Consider the following 16,734-nt stretch of genomic DNA (forward strand, 5'->3'; position numbering starts at 1 on the left):
AGAAGCAGGCTCCATGCAGGGAGCCTGACGTGGGACTTGATCCTGGGTCTCCAGGATCACACCCCGGGCTGAAGGCGGCGCTAAACCGCTGGGCCACTGGGGCTGCCCTTCTGTCTGCCAGGATAGGAAGCAATAATAATAATCCTAAACAAGGCAGTGGAAGGATGTCCAGGGAAGCTAGATCCCTCCTCTCCCTCCCCCACACGGACACAGAAGGTAAATAATGTAGAGAGAAAGAAATTATTCACAGAAGTACAGAGCCAAATAAAACTGGTTCTGCCTTTCTAGCTGGTGCACTTTAATTACATATATGTTAATCAGCCCAAATAGCCCTTAGGGTCTCAACAGGGCCAAACACCAAACCCTCCAGGCTTGTAAGGAAGGAAAACCTTCCCTCTCCTGCTTTGCAAGTCCAGGAAATTAATCTACACACCTCAGAGTTAATCTTAACAGGGCTGCCCTCAGTAGGTATTCTTCAGACCCAGGTGATTTCTTTCAGGTATGATCCATGATGTTTTGCTAAAATATTAATTATATTATTAGAACAGTTGCCCAAAAAGGTGTTAGGATTGTAATTGGACCTAGTTCTACCTTGAGCATTGATTTGATCAATACTTTAAAAGACAAAACTCTTAACAAAAGCGAACAAATCTGTTCAAGGGAGACAAATTGCAGTCCTATCGACTTTCATTGAAAATGCTCTCAAATTTTCAATGAATTTTTTAAAGTGCACATTGTGTTCAAGTGCCTCCTTCATATTGATTCATAACCTGGCCTGCTCTAAAAACTTTTGCTTCAGTGCTAAAACTCAGGCCTGCGCCGCATTGCCAAAGGTCCTCAACACTCACCTAAGCCAACCAATTCACTAGTGGGCTGCTGAGTGCAGTTCCATCATTCCTAAGTCTCCACAGCAAATTCACACATGGGATATGAAAAAAAGGGCCATAAAAATTTGAAGTTAATTTGAAAAGCCCCTCTGAGTCCATAAAAGTAAACACACCAGTTTCTGGGGGAAAGAACAAGACGTGTTACCTGTATTCCAGTGGCTAAAATGTTAACTGACAAAGAATTGGACTTAAAAATGTTTAAATAGAGAGAAGCAAGACCAATTTTTCTATGCTAATCCCCTTGTATCTGAATTTTTTTCCCAATAAGAAATCTCACACTTTAGAAAGGAATTTTCTGAGATCAGAATCCATAAGCATTAGCAAAATATGCAAATTCCTAGTGGGACAAGACACAATTATTTGCTTTAAATTAAGGTTCCTCAATTCCTTATGCTATAAAGTGTGACTTAGCACTTTTAGCATGTGTATTAAGTTCACATTTTGAAATTTTCTTTTTTTTTTTTTTAAGATTTTGTTTATTCATGAGAGACACACAGAGAGAGGCAGAGACCTAGGCAGAGGGAGAAGCAGGCTCCGTTCAGGGAGCCCAGTGTGGGACTCGATCCTAGGGTCCCGGGATCAGAACCTGAGCCAAAGGCAGAAGCTCAATCACTGAGCCACCTAGGCGCTCCTGAAATTTTCTCTTTAGTTGCAAAGTTTCATTTCCAATGGAAATATTGGAGTCTACATACAGTCCTCTTGCAAATTCATATTTTAGGACATTTCTTAAATTTTATTTAAATATTTGCTTAAATGTTTTAAATATTTTCTTAAATATTTTAAACGTTTTCTAAAACATTTATTATTTTCTTCACAAACTTTGGCAGTCAACTGAGAGACTGTAGTTGTATATATGTCTGTGTGTGTTTATCTAAAAACAGTTAATGAACATACAGAAAAGTATTTTTCAAAAAGGAGTTACACTTTAAAAAAAATAAACGAACTGCATTAACCTTCCATTTTCTCTACACTCTAATTGCAAAGATTGAAAATTTCCATAAAAAATGCACTCCCCATCTTTTCAGATGGCTATAAGTCAATCATGGTATGTTTAAGCATAAAGCAGGCTGGAAAATAAAGAAGGACATCAATTATCATAACCTAGAATTTGTCTGAAATTCATAAGTAACCTGAAGAAAAAAAAAGAAAGAAATTCATGAGTAATCTGAAGGAAAATAGAAAGAAAGAAAAAAGGACCAATATGTCAAACTCACAGAAAGCCCAGGAAACAGACCTAGATTTGTAGACATGAATTTGACATCTTATTTCAGCAAGAGTTCTTAGAAACACTTTTCATTGGTGTGGAAACCTGAGTCCATGGCTATAGTTAGAACAAGGCAGGCTCTTTGAAGGAGAAGGCTCTGTGTGATTCTCCTTTGCATGTCTTTCAGTGCCTAACCTTATAAAATATTCGTTGAACTGAATTAAGAACATTTCCCCTAAGAGAGTCTCTTGGTACTGCCCTCGGTTATTCTTTCGTTGCCTATTTATTTTCGTGGCTCACAGCTGAGCTTCAGACCATTCTATCTAACTGCCTTCTGGTCCTTTCCACCTCCGAAGCACAGTGGATTTGAAACCAGATTTCATGGACCCCCTGCCAAACCTGCCACCGTTTGTAGATAGATCCCTTCTTCACTCAGTCAGTTGGGGCAGCTGTAACCAAGTACCATAAACCCGGTGGCTTAAACATGTATTTATTTCTCACAGTTCTGGAGGCTAGGAAGTCCAAGATCAAGGCACCAGCCTATTAGGTTCCCAAAAGTCACTGCCTGTTACCAGATGAGCAAGTCACATGCTTCCTTCAGATCCCCGCAGTCACACCTGGCATGTGGTCTCCTCCTTGAAGCTGCACTATAAGATAGATGCAAAAGGAACCCAGAGGCTAAGCAAGGTCCTCTACCTGCCCCAGGACCTGGATGTAAGGATTTTTTGAACGTCCCGCCCCAGCCATCCTTTCTCTCCCCTACTTCTGGCCGCCCTCAAGTACACATTCTATGCCTTTGCCACAACTATGCCATGTCCTGTACATGCTACACAGCAAAACATGCTTATCTCCCTAGTCTTGACAGTGCAAGGTTGATCTCCCAAGAGAAGGACACACATGGATCATGGGTAGGGACACCTGCCGAACCACCTGAATCAGCTAACTTGCCCATCTGTGGATAAGGGTTAACCTGTCCGCTTCCAAAGTAATGTGCTCATGCTCATGCATGCTTCCCTTCCTTTGCATATGGTATTACTTCTGTCTGGAGCCTTTGATCCCCACTTTCAGCCTGGCCAGCTGTTAAACTCACCATCCTTCAACTATCACCATTTCTTTCTTTTTTTTTTTTTTAAAGATTTTTTTTATTTATTCATAGACACAGAGAGAGAGGCAGAGACACAGACAGAGGGAGAAGCAGGCTCCATTCAGGGAGCCCGATGTGGGACTCGATCCCGGGTATCCAGGATCACACCCCAGGCTGCAAGCTACACCAAACCGCTGCGCCACCAGGGCTGCCCACTATCACCGTTTCTGCAAAAAGTATACGATGCCTCTCTTCCTCACCCCCAAAACAGCCACCCCTCCCATGCTATAGTGTTATTATTTTCACATGTCTGCATTCCCTGTAGATCCCTGACCCTCCAGGGATTCCAGACCACAAAGTACCAGAAGAACATTCCTGTAACTCTCTGTGCCAGCAAATCTAGCAAATTCTTTGCAACTCAAAATTGTGGTTGAGGGGTTTTCATTATCTCGTAAAAAGCCTTTGGCTGCCTTAAACATGAAAAAAACAGATAAGCTGTGGGTTCTTGAGAATAAGGGAGTGTGGTCAGCCTTAGGCAAAGAGAGTTGGAAGGAGAGATTGAGAAGAGAGAGGCAGAGCAGATCCTGTATCCCAAAGAAAGAAATATGACTGACCCAAGTTGGGGTGAGTCAACAAAGATGCCTCAGTGCCAGAGATGAAAACATGCGGTAAGGAGGGATGACTCTGCAGAAATAGACTGAGATGGGTCTGTGGTGGAAGCAGCTGGCAGGGGGCACTCAGGAAGATTGTATGCTCAGGTCTCTACAGATGTGCCTCAGGTCTCTGTTCTCATAGGCCAGGGAAGACGCTTGGGATAGATCAGCCACAGTAGGTGCAATGAATCCTCACAAGTCAGTTCTAAAGGATGAGACTTGCCTCTCCAATGGGAAAGAAAACCTTCTAGGGATGAAAATTTCATTTCCACTCCTATGCTCTGGGGCCCTAGAAGTAGAATCAGATGATTAGCAACCTGGAATATGTCTGGTAACCTGCCTTTTATTTTCCAGTGTAGAAGACAGAAGCCTGAAAGGTGGAGTGGTGGATTCAGATGGTTTCTCTGTCTCTAATCCAAAGGCCACAAACTCAATACCGATGGATTCTATTCCAGTTTACTCCTAAGTGGTTTATCTCGCTCTGTATTCTAATCTACAAGTTGACTGGTGTTCTCTCCTAAGAAGCTGGGGTTCAAATCTTAAGCAAATAACCATTAAATGTAGGACTGATCCGACTGACTTTTAAAATAAAAAACAGGGGTAATATATATATATATTTTTAGATTTTATTTATTTATTTGAGAGAGAGAGAGCACACAAGGGGGGGGGGTGCAGAGGAAGGGGGCAAATCAGACTCCCCTCTGAGCAGGGAGCCCCACTTGGAGCTGGATCTCTGGACTCCGAGATCATGACCTACGCCTAAAGCAGACGCTTACCCGACTGAGCCTCCCAGAGGCCCTGGTGATGTGCTTTTATAGCACATATTGAGTATTTTAAAGTCTGTTGACAAAGGAGCACAGGCAATTCAATGCAGAAAGGATAGTCTTTTCAACAGCTGGTGCTGGAACAATTAGAGGTCCACATGCAAAAAGCGACCAAGACCTTAGACCTTTCAAAGAGCTTGACTCACAATGGATCTTAGTTAGACCCAGATATAAGTACAAAAGTGTAGAACTTCTTGAGGAAAACATAGGAGAAAATCTATGTGACTTTGGGTCTAATGATGAATTTTTAGATACGGAACCAAAAACACAAAAGACTTTCAACCCTATTGTCCTGCACATTTGTGCGTGTGGACCCCTGTGGTCTAGGGAGGCAGTGTGGTGTGGTGGAGGGGCACAGACTGATGGGCTCAGAGCTCCTCAGCCTGCTGTGTCCCCTCAGGTAAGTCACTTCTCCAAGTTCCAAAGGCCTCATCTGTAAAATGGCTGGATATTAATAATTACCCAGCACAGAGGGCTCCCGAAAGAGACAAAGGAAGCAACATAGATGAAAATACTTTATAACACTAGTTATAATTTGGATAATTTGGATATATATATATATATATATATATATACATACATATATATAACAATTACCTCTAGAGATTTTTAAATTTTGGATTCCTGACTTCCACTCATCCCTTCCTCCTAACCACTGAGATTCTGATTGATTAGGTATAGGGTAGGAACCAAGTATCTGCATTTTAGCTTTTCCCTGGCAAATCTGAGGCAAGTCTCCCAGGAACCCCACTTTGAGAAACACTGTTGTAATATATACAATGTTACAGAGTCTTAGGCTGTTCTTGTTACGCCACATCTGGTGTATTTGTCCTCCTTTTTGACATCACTTTCCAAAGTCACAGAAGCTCTAAGTGAAGAAGAGAAGTTAATATATCAACAGAAGATCACGGCAAAAACATCCAACAGGAGAAAGGAAGTCGGTACTAGTAGGGGATGCCTAGGAGGGAGCTGCTTGGAAAGGGAGACTGTGGTATGGTCTCTGGGACAAGTGAGCCATCAAGATGCTGAGTCCTCCATACTCTTATTTCAATCTTTCTTTAAATCAAAATATTTGGGGTGCCTGAGTGGCTCAGTCGGTTAAGCATCCGCCTTCGGCTTAAATCATGATCTCAGGGTCTTGGGATGGAGCCCTGTATCAGGCTCCCCTGCTAAGCGGGGAGCCTGCTTCTCCCTCTGCCTCTGCCTCTCTCTCTCTCACTCTCTCTGTCTCTCATGAATAAATAAATCGAAAAAAAACCCAAACCCCAAAATATTCAGAATAACCTTTGCTTTACCTATCATACTAAATCTTAAATTTTCCTTTTTTTTTTTTTAAGATTTTATTTATTTACTCATGAGAGACACGGGGGGGGGGGGGGGGGGCAGAGACACAGGCAGAGGGAGAAGGAGGCTCCATGCAGGGAACCCGACATGGAACTCAATCCCGGGTCTCCAGGATCACGCCCTGGGCTGAAGGCGGCGCTAAACCACTGAGCCACCTGTGTTGCCCCGTATCTTAAATTTTCTAAAGAAAAGCACGAAAGAAAGAAGACATCTTCTACCTTCCTCTGTGTCATTCCAAATCATGACATTCTCTCGTTACATCTATGTGATGACCTAGCAAATGCCTGGAGGAGGTATGCTTGTGTAGGCAGCAATGAGCAATATTATTTTAATGGTAAAGAGAGTCTTCTGGGTAAACAAATTTAGAAAAAAAAATATGTCATTTTCCCTAGTATATTATGTCATCCTAAAGCATGACCTAGAACATGGTGTTGAAAAACAGTCTCGCTGGTCTTGCTCCAGCTGCTGTGCTTACCTTTGAGCTGTCCTCATTAATGGCTATCAAACATTCAAATACTGCACGCATGAAAAATTGGGAAAGAATACAATTGTGCCTTAATTTCATCTAACAGATTTCTCTGTGGTAAAATTGTATATGACTTTAAAAGGAGTAGAAAGGATAGTTTTAGTTCTTCAAAAATTGAGTAAGGACTCTATGAAAGGAAACAATGGTAAGTCTGTGGAATTAGATTCGGAGCTCTGCCATTGACTGTGTGCCCTCAGGCGAGGTACTTTACCTCTCTGAACCTCACTCAAACTTCCTTTTATAATGAGGTCACAATACTTAACAATAGGAGTCTGTATGCAAATCATGTGTGGGAAGCTCCTAATGCAGCACGGGGGCCATCCCCTGATCATTTAGTTCCTTTGCTCCAATCATTCCTGCCCCTACTCATCATGTAAGACCTACACATGTGCGTGCCCTCTAACGGTAGGAAAATGGGGTTCACGAGAATGGAGGAGCAAGAAGTGGACAGGCACCTGGGTCCTCAGTGTGGAGGACAAAGAATTCCATAAAGGCTCCAACATTTCTGGGAGAACCCCGATTTCCAACCTTCTGTGTCATTTCTTTCCTGAATAAACCAGAGGGACTCTGCACCCAGAAGTCATAAATGACATAAACGTTGATGGAAGAAGAAGGGTTTGAGGGAAGGTGGCAGTCTGAGTAGCAAGAAGGAACTGCAGAGGAAGAGAGATGATTATGGAAAATGAAAACGGGGGCCTTCATATCTGCTGATTTTGCTGGTCGCATGGTCAGGTGCCCTGCTGTTGGCTCCTCCGTCTACGTTCTGATGCATAGCTGACGGCTGCAGGATGGAGACAGGTGCTGAGGATGGGGCCAGGGGAGGAACTCCAACCACAGACTGCCACACTCTGGGCTAAATACACTGGGATCCCAACAATAATCTCCTGGTAGAGAAACGATTTTGAAACCAAAGACCTAACACGGGCGCAGGACACAGCATACTTACAGTATACAAGCGACAGAGTAAAGTTCAAAAGAGCATAAAACCTGTGCATTTCTGCATGGCTTAGCAAAGTATGCCTTTTATCATAGATGTTTCACATAATCTCTGGTAGCTATGCTTGGCCGTAAATAAAGCCAAGATTAATTCCGCAAGGTAGAGAGACCAATGTTTGGGAGCTTGCTGTGTCAGTTGCAACACTCCAGTGAATCATAAAATAAGAAATTTGAAGTAAAATCAAATGCCCTCATTTTCCTGATAAGGAAACTGAGGGTCAGAAATGTAAAAATGTGCCTTTTGAACGAAGACGTGAGGCGGGGGCGGAGCTGCCAGCAAAACTCAGGTCTTCCAAATTGTAGCCTCCTTAACTTTCCTAAGTTCAATAGAGAATACGGTTGTTTATATTATCAGGCTCCTATTTATCCTGAGCCATGTATTTTGCATTTTTTTTTCTTTCTTGCAGATCATTTTCCTCTTAAAAAAATTCTGTAAACACAGCCTTTTGTTTTTTGCATTTGTAATTTGAGGACTGAGGTCATTCCCAAGAGGGCTATGTTCCTAAGAGAACAAAACTTTTTTTTTTTTTTTTTTTTTTTTAACTCTAGAGATAACTGCTCTGGAAAAGAGAAATGTATCTTTTAGTGTAGAGTTATTTTGAAGTGAAAGATCTCATGATCATTCTAGATTACAAGCAGACTCCAAGGATACCTACAAAAGCCCCATAAATCCTTAGTGATCCTACAGGACATTAGGGACCTTATCAATTTGTTTATCAATTTGCGATTCTAACTTCATGACATGTGAAACACCAGTAAAAAATAATCTCCTGCCTCATTATTTTAGAGAATACAAAGAAATGCACAATCACTGCAGACCTGCTCGCTCTTGCCAAGTCTGGTTTTTATTATTATACATATAAAGAGAATCCTCTGTTCACCAGCATCTATAAAGGGGCTGATTTTCTCAGCTCTGTAGTAATTGTTTAATATTAAATCAGCCCAAAGTTTTAGGGCATGTTTCTCAGAAACCGTTTGTCTAGCATCAGGTGTGCATCTAGGCAGTATAGCAGCTGTTAATTTTTAGGTGAAAAAAAAAAGATAATATGCATTTTCTCAAGCCTTAATGGCAACTCTTCACAGTTTAAATAGTCTAACTTGTTGATGAAATAAAAAAAATCTTCAATTCTTTCTAGAAATCACAAACATGCTAAAAATAAAGAGTTCAACTTTTCAGAGGCAACGTCTTCTAGATTCCTTATGCAGTTTGATGCCCCCTTGGTAGATCGACAGGATTTTAAAATGTTTTTTTAAAAAATCCAGGGTGAAAATAATTACTTCAAGCCAGGTCAAATAAAAAAAGACTATCATGGATGTCAGAGACCCTGGAATCTCATTTCAGGGTTTATTTTAATATTAAGATTTCCTTTTTGTTCTCTGTGACTCCTTGCCAGAAGACACAGAAGAAGTTCTCCGTGAAGCTGTGTTTGGGGTCAATGCCTCATCACCACTCTTTTTAGGAAATAGGATCATAAAGCAGTGCACTGAGTGATCCCAGGGATGAAACCCTAATACTTTCTCTGCAGGATTGGGTTGAAGACTGTGGTTTCCACTGAGAACTTCATCCCTCTTCCCCTTCAGCAATTTTCTCTTCTCTTCCATGTGCCCCTAACCTCCCCCTCAAATCCCAGTCTCCAGATTGGGATACAGATTGGGCCTGTCCCCACTGCCACGAACTTTCTGTCCTCTGGAAGCCCTGGAAACATCGAAGGGAATCTGCTCTTCCCATATCCTTCGAATCTCACACTCTGTGGAATTTACCAGATAGGAAATGATTACATACACTTTGTGGGAAGGGTCCTGCCCATTTCAAAGGATCAGTAAAAGTACTTGCAGGAAAGCACAGAGCTTATGGGTAGGTCTCTCCACCTCACACCCTCGTCCCGGGCCCTGACGTCCTGACATTGCCATCACAGATTTTACAGCACTAACTAATGTGGCATGAGGCTGCTGGGGTGTGCAATAGGCCTACACTTGCCCTCAACGCCACCAAAGCTCATTAGATTCCATTAATCAAATATTTGCTTTTACATTAAACACACGGTCTAGAAACACAAATTTCTGGCATGGCTAACTCTTGCATGACATGAGTTTTGATAAACTGGCAAATTTTCCTGCTGACATTCCTCAGGTTACATGCCTGCCTGGTGCTACAGGCAGTGTCAGTTATCTGCTGCCCTCTTTTGAATTTTAGGGCACACTGCACTCATAAATAGGGCCTGTTGGCTGCAAGAGCCTCTTTTCCCTGTCCTGGGGCAGGTGGGATCTTCTGGCTTAGTTTTCTGAGGTCCAGCAAAGGCTAGTCCGGTGCTGTTAGAATAGCACTTCAACACCTCCCCACCCCTATGAATACTACTTTCTCTGCCGGTGTTCTTCTGGGGCGAAAGCAAAACCCATTTTCTGTGACAACAACGCGGTACATGGATTACAAGACATTCTGTTGTGTTTTCGGTTTTGTTTTAATTTCCCTATCTTAACCAAATTTATCACCCAGACCACTGCCCCCTCTGGGCTGATCTATTCATTCCCTGAAATTGCATGCCTACAATTCTGGTGATAAGGAATCGGGAAGAAGACTTATGTCTGAATCCATTCCGGAGGGCAGCTAAACACATCTGTCCTCTGAAGACAACAGCGAGGGGTGGAGGTCCTCACAGAGGTGGCAGGGTCACTGAGAAATCCGAAGGCCTTGCAGGAAGGTAGACCTGCAGGGCTGGGTAGAGCTCACCAGCACGGCTGTCCTGCTGCCCGCGCCCCCTCCACCAGCCATGCTCTGCTGTGATTGTGTACCCCCAAAACCATTAGTGTGATGCATTCTGTCCCTGCCCTCCCTCCTAGCATCTTACCCACTCCATCCTCACGGCCTCTGGTCATCCTCCCCACTTCAGATACTAAATTCATATATGAAGGAATAAGTGAGAACATGCTCATTAAAAAGAAAGAAAGAGAAACTCTTGTCATCTCTCCTTCAAAATCACAGGAGTTGTTTGGGGAACAACAAGGCAGCAACAGTGCAGCGCTCAGGAAAACCAGGAGACTGTCTAAGATCAGAGTCTATGAGTAAGTTGTTTTCTGTTGTTCCGTGGTGCTCTCTCTGTGTGTCTGTCTGCCTGTCTCATGCTGCACTGAGCTCCGTGCCAGCCCCACAGCCTTCTCAGACTAGATGGCGAATCTCGAATCTTCTATCCTTCCTGGGCCCTCCCTGGGCCAGAGCAGTCTCACGCTGGGAATGGCTGCTCTTGGTGGAGATGGGAGACACGATCCATCCCTCTGTGGCTCCTACTGGGAAAAAGAACGGGTAGCACTGTCGTTCTCTGGGCAGAAGAAATGCTGAAAGTACCTGATGGCCCCATTAGGCTGCTAGCAGATGAAAAGACACCAAAAATACAGAAACCCTCCCAAAGCACTGGGCGGATGTCCCTCTGCCACAGGGCCGGCTTCCTGGGGGTACAGCCCACGCAGTTGTACAGGGCCTGCACTCGGGGCAATGCTCTGCTATCGCTGTCTCAAAATTCTGCACAATCGGTGAATAATTGTGAATGGCTGTCTTTTTGCACTGTGCCCTGCAGATTACATATCTGGTCCTGCACAGCATTCAGGGGCAGCCCTATTCTGAGGCACCCTATTTCCTCCCCAAATGGTGGATTTGTAAATATTTATGTTTGGAGAGGGGCAGGGGTTTGTGTTGGTGGTGTGTGTGTGTGTGTGTGTGTGTCTGTGTGTGCGTGTGAAATGACGTGTGCTTTTCCTTGTACCTGTTTCTGATTCTCTTAGCTAGAATGGCTGCTGGTAAGAATCACACCGCGTGGCTGACTGGCAGCTGCATTCCCAGGGACTTGCAGGCTTGGGCAATTGTGGAAAGAGAAAGTTTCCATGGAGAACTATGCAAAGTGCCTAGAAGGAATCATCAGGGCAGGTAGGAAGATATGGAGAAATTCTGCATCGAGGAGATGGCTCAGTAAGAAGAGAGGTGCACAAGCAAATCCCAGGGGCGATCCTGTTGTGTCTAGAAAGAAGAGACAAGAAAAACCTTTTCTTCCAGATTCTTTTTTTTTTTCCAGCCAAAGCCACAAGGCCTCTGGCACATACACACTCAGCTGATATTTTTTTATGTGTCCTACTGTTTCCTCTGAATTCTTCTGAGCTGCCGTAGAGAAACACTACATCAACACAATTTATTTGATTACAATGCCATGTCATCTCATATATCTCGTGTTCACATTAACTTGACATGGCACTGCGTTTGTGTATGAGCATATATGGATGCACATTAACACAATCACTGCAGAATAGCATTTGTTCAGGGCCCACTACCCTAGTAGATGCTACACACAGAGCTGAGAAGGCACACAGAACAGTTTAATAAGAGAGGGGGGAAAAAAGATACTTTCTATTTAATTCAACTTGCAGAAAAACAAAACAAAACGAAAAGCTACTTGATATTTCCTCTCCATGCCTGCTGTATGGTGGCAAGAAAGACCTCTAAAGCACATAAAGCTCTTATCTTTGTTCATTCCCCAAAGAATAATAGACCAGTCAGAGCTCTGATGCTGTTTTAATAATGCACAATTTACAATTCATTGGTTACCAAGCACTCACAGTATAATTAATTTTACAGACCTGTTCAGCAAATCCACATGGTTTTGTACGATCTGGGGGGAGGGGTAAGGGAGGGGAGGGCAAAGGGGGAAAGGCATCTTCTCTCTCTTTTTTTTATATCAAAATAGCCAAGCCCTGTGCCAGCAGGGCAGAGTGACAGGCAGCTGTTATGACTGTAGGAGGGACAGGGTTTGATGTACAGTCTCCCCACCAAAAAGTTTTGAACCAGCAAAAACTGCCATCCTTATGGGTACTGTGTTCAGTCCCCTGGGAACATCTCACTAAGGAAGCAAGGTGACTAAGCCACAGAGCTATGTCAAGAATCACTCTTTCAGGAAAAAAAAAAAAAATGATCTCCGTCTCCTACTTCTATACTCTTGTAAACACAATTCAGGCTGCATGTGATCACTCCTTCCCTCTCAAAAGTCTGTAGCAAGAGCACGGGTACCAAATGACGTAAGGGTTGGGGTAGCAGAGACAGAGATTCCCTGCCTGCTTTCACGATCCTTCAGAGAGCCATCATTTATGTAAAGGGGTTTCTGGAACTTCACAGAAAATTCTCAAAACTGAATAAAATTCATTTGCAATATGTCTGAGTATATATTTTTTCTATCGATGGGCTGCTTTGTTTTTAGGATCTCTGCTTTACCCCTTTTGGATTTCCCAAATATATGCATAATGTTTTAACTTAGAATCAGACTGTCCAAAAAAGGAGAACCTGCTTGATTATTGCCGCCCTTAAAAACAGAACATAAAGGAGAAGGTGCAAGTGAACTCCACATACTTCTGTTTATTCCTAAAGTCTGGTTTTTCTTGGTGGTGGTTTCTAAGATCTCCAGAATGGGCCTTACACACATGTCAGCTGGAGATTCTACAGAACCGCTAAGTGGTTACCGCCTGGGTCACCATGTCTCATGCAGTACAGAGGCCAGGGGCTCGGGCTCCCCGGGCAGACAGACTTGGGTTCAGATCCTGGCTTTGTCACTTGCTCGCTGTTCAGTTTGGACATGTCAGTGAACCTTTTGAAGCCTTAGTTTTCCCATCAATAAATATAAATTTGGGGGCAGTCTGGGTGGCTCAGCGGTTTAGTGCCACCTTCAGCCCAGGGCGTGATCCTGGAGACCCAGGATCGAGTCCCACGTCAGGCTCCCTGCATGGAGCCTGCTTCTCCCTCTGTCTCTGTTCTGCCTCTCTGTGTATGTGTGTGTCTCTCATGAAAAAATAAATAAAATCTTTAAATAAATAAATAAATAAATAAGAAAACATTTACCTCACAGACTTGTGGAAAGACAAAAGGAGATAATTTGTATAAAGCAGTCAGTATAATGCCTTGTTTGGGGTGATTATATATAATAAATGGTCATTATTACCTCATTGATGTTACTCAGCCATGGTTAGTCCTTTTATGTTTAGCTCAAAATTGTTAACAACCCATTTATTGATCTTCCTGCACCATCAAATATCTCTTTTTAGCAGCCCAGATAATAACCAGAGGATATACTGATCAGCATGGCTTCATTCTGAGCTAGGATGTTGACACAGTGGCCATTGCTTATAGTCTACCATTAGGTTTAACGGGAGAAGTGAGGGTCTAAGATCATTTCGAGGGTAGAAATGCCAAGCATAATCCTACTTTGAGGAGCCTGAACTCTTTTTCATTGGAATTCCAAATGGGTTGGTCAGCAAAGTTGGGACATTGTTTTCAGAAAATCAAAGATAAAATGGACTCCATTTTGCAGTGGAAGGAGAAGGCACTCGGCACAACAAGGATGTTAGATCAAGGACATTAGGCCTGCCATAAAGGGACACCATCACTTCTAATAAGCATCCAAGTTAGAGAGGTGGCTGGGTGCATTTATAAAAGGAATGGAAGTCCCTGAGAGTAGAGGGGGGCATGCAAGACAATCGCTCCTGTGTGTTAACGGTTTAATATTCCCTGGATACTCTCCCAAATGCTTTACATGGGTTTATTCGTTTATTCTTTTCTCTATTCTATTAATTCTTCATAGTAATGGTTATGATCACCATTTTACAGATAAGGATTATGAGGCACAGAAAGCGTAAGTCCAAAGTGATGCGAACTTCTTTTTTGTTAACCCAAGAGTGGCTCTGCAACTACTTGAGTTACTGCTCAAGACCATCTGGATAGGTGTTCTACTTGGGACTGGGCTGAAATTAACAATGGCTTAAAATATTATTGTATGATTATAAACTATATCCACCTATAGTTGGAAGCCTGGGACAGCTGGCTTCACAAACCAGGAGGCTGGTGGGAGGGGTGGTGGGGGAGGGGGCTACGCTGCAGAACCAGAGAACAAACAGCCCCAAGAAGATGCCCAGCACACTGCTATGGCACTCCAGACCTGTCACTATGGTGACCTATTAAGGGTGTTGAGAAGAGGGGGGATTTTTCTCAAGTGCCCATTTACTAGGAGCCCTTCCCACTGGGAACCACAAGGGCTTTGTGCCCTTCTGTTTTCTTTGGATGCTTGTGGTTAGGGCAACAGAGATCCATTCAGAATACAAGAAAAGGGGGCAGAGTGTTGTAAGGATCCTCACGGACTGGAACTGGACCACAGAATTCAAAACTCTAGAAATTAACACAGCTCCAGGGATCAGCGACTCTCCTGCTCCAAGGCAGCATTATCTCTTTTCTTTCCACATCTCTTCATTTCTTAGCACCATCAGCTGCCTTTGTGGCACTTTACTTTCTACCATCAGCTGCCTTTGTGGCATCAAGGCTTCCAACACCCCCTCATCAAACACAACCCATCCTGGCCTCTCCCACCCCTATTTTACCTTGAGCAGCCTCTTTCTCACCATCTGAATATATTTGTTATAAGAGAGAAGTCTGATGGACTCTGTTTCTCTATTTCTGAACAGCGTTACAGGTAGGGGCCAGCCCAAGGGCTTTCTGTCCTGTAGGAGGATACTCATCTCTATCCCAATCAGCTGTGAGATGGGCAGGGCAGGGTAGTGAGGGGTCACAAGGTGCAAAACACAGGCCTGGGAGCTGCTCCTTCTGCAGCGGCCCTGGGCAAGGCAGGCCAGTCCGAAGAGACTGCCCAAGGCTGGTGCTTCACACCCTCCTGGTACAACTGCTGATCTGAGTCTGGATCAGACAACAGGTCCACGCTCTCAGAGGAGGATCATAGGGTCCTGGAAGGAGGCTCTGACTCAGCAGAAAACTGTCCTATAACTTCTTCTGTAATTGTAGCATGTATTTCCAAGTTTTTCTTATGTTACCTACTCCTCAATTCCTGCTGCCTTTCACCTGGGATCATCCTCAACACACACACACACACACACACACACACACACACACACAAATGCACACAGTAGGGTTTAACATCTATTTCCAGTCAGACCCTGACTTCAGCCCCACTGTCAATATGCTCCTACTCTTCTTCCTATGGAGCTTTGGCACCTGCTCTATGTCCTCCCTGGCATCTGACCTCAGTCAAAACTGTTCTTAGCATAGTTATTCTCTCCTCAGGACCAGTGCTTTAAGCAGTTCCCATTTTCTGAACTACACAATCCATGACAAATGAACAAATATGTTCTGCTGTAAGGCCACATCAGGTAACAATGCAGGTCACCAATGATATGGAGCCAATGTCTATCAACTGTCCATCATTGGTTTACTCAACAGCATTTGTCATTTGATTTCAGCCAACTTTTCTCAGAGATGCCAGTCCCTCCCAGTTACTGCTTGTCACTCAGACATATCAAATTCTTAAGTTTTATTCGGTTTGCAGCAAAAAAAACCAGAACAAAACAAAACTCTCCTACCAAGCTAAGCTTAAAAGGTTCATTGGCTCATTTGGTTCATTGGACTCTTCTTAATATTTTCATTCCCATCCCACTTGATATTTTTTTGTGAAATTTTTCTTTCCTTTGACCATTTTTTTTTTAGGTTAGCTTCTTTCTGCCTTTGGTTTTTCCAGATCTCCTGATAATCATTTATTTCATGGCAACTCCCTGATCTACCCATCTGGCCCTAGCAGAATATAGTCTATTTTATTCCTTTAAAAAAAAATGCTTTCAATACTGTACAGTCACATCTGATTTTTTTCCCCCAAGGCAATTGTCAGGGGCATTCTAAGTGTCCCTGAAATATAAAACCCTGATTTATATCGGGCAGTAGACAAATTTGTTACCACTAGAGGAAGATGGACTCTTCTCTCACAGAAACCATGCATCACGGATAGCTTTGGATATGGGCACGTTAGGACCCCGGTGTAATTAACAGAGTATTGGGATGACCCTTTGCTCCTCAAGGGACACTTTTGCATATCTTCTGACTCACTGCTTCTCTATCCCCCAGGGAGGTTTAAAAATTATGGATGCCAGGCTCCCACCCAGATCAATTAAGTCAGAACCGCTGGGGTTGGGGTCTAGGCATGAGTAGGCTTTTTTTAATTCTCTAGGTGATTCTAATGTGCAGTCATGGTTGAGAACCCTTCCTTAGTTCAGTGGTTTATAAACTTGGCTGTACTTTGGAATCACTAAGGAGCTTTAAACAGTACCGATGCCTGGGTCCCACCCTCAGAGATTTTGATTTAATTAGTCTGGGTTTTGGCCTGGCCATTGTGATTTTCAAAGCTCCCCAGGTAA

The 16,734-nt window shown here is 43.3% G+C and overlaps 1 long non-coding RNA gene across 1 annotated transcript; it reads left to right on the top strand.

Moving 5' to 3' along the window:
* Positions 1–6,820: 6,820 nt before the first annotated feature.
* LOC111094025 lies at positions 6,821–12,132 on the top strand. Its single transcript, XR_005384174.1, has 3 exons — positions 6,821–7,320; positions 10,499–10,578; positions 11,293–12,132. It is a non-coding gene; the product is annotated as an uncharacterized LOC111094025 (long non-coding RNA).
* The last annotated feature ends 4,602 nt before the right edge of the window (positions 12,133–16,734 follow it).

The sequence above is a fragment of the Canis lupus genome, chromosome 35, assembly GCF_011100685.1.
Source record: "Canis lupus familiaris isolate Mischka breed German Shepherd chromosome 35, alternate assembly UU_Cfam_GSD_1.0, whole genome shotgun sequence".
Lineage (NCBI taxonomy): Eukaryota > Metazoa > Chordata > Mammalia > Carnivora > Canidae > Canis > Canis lupus.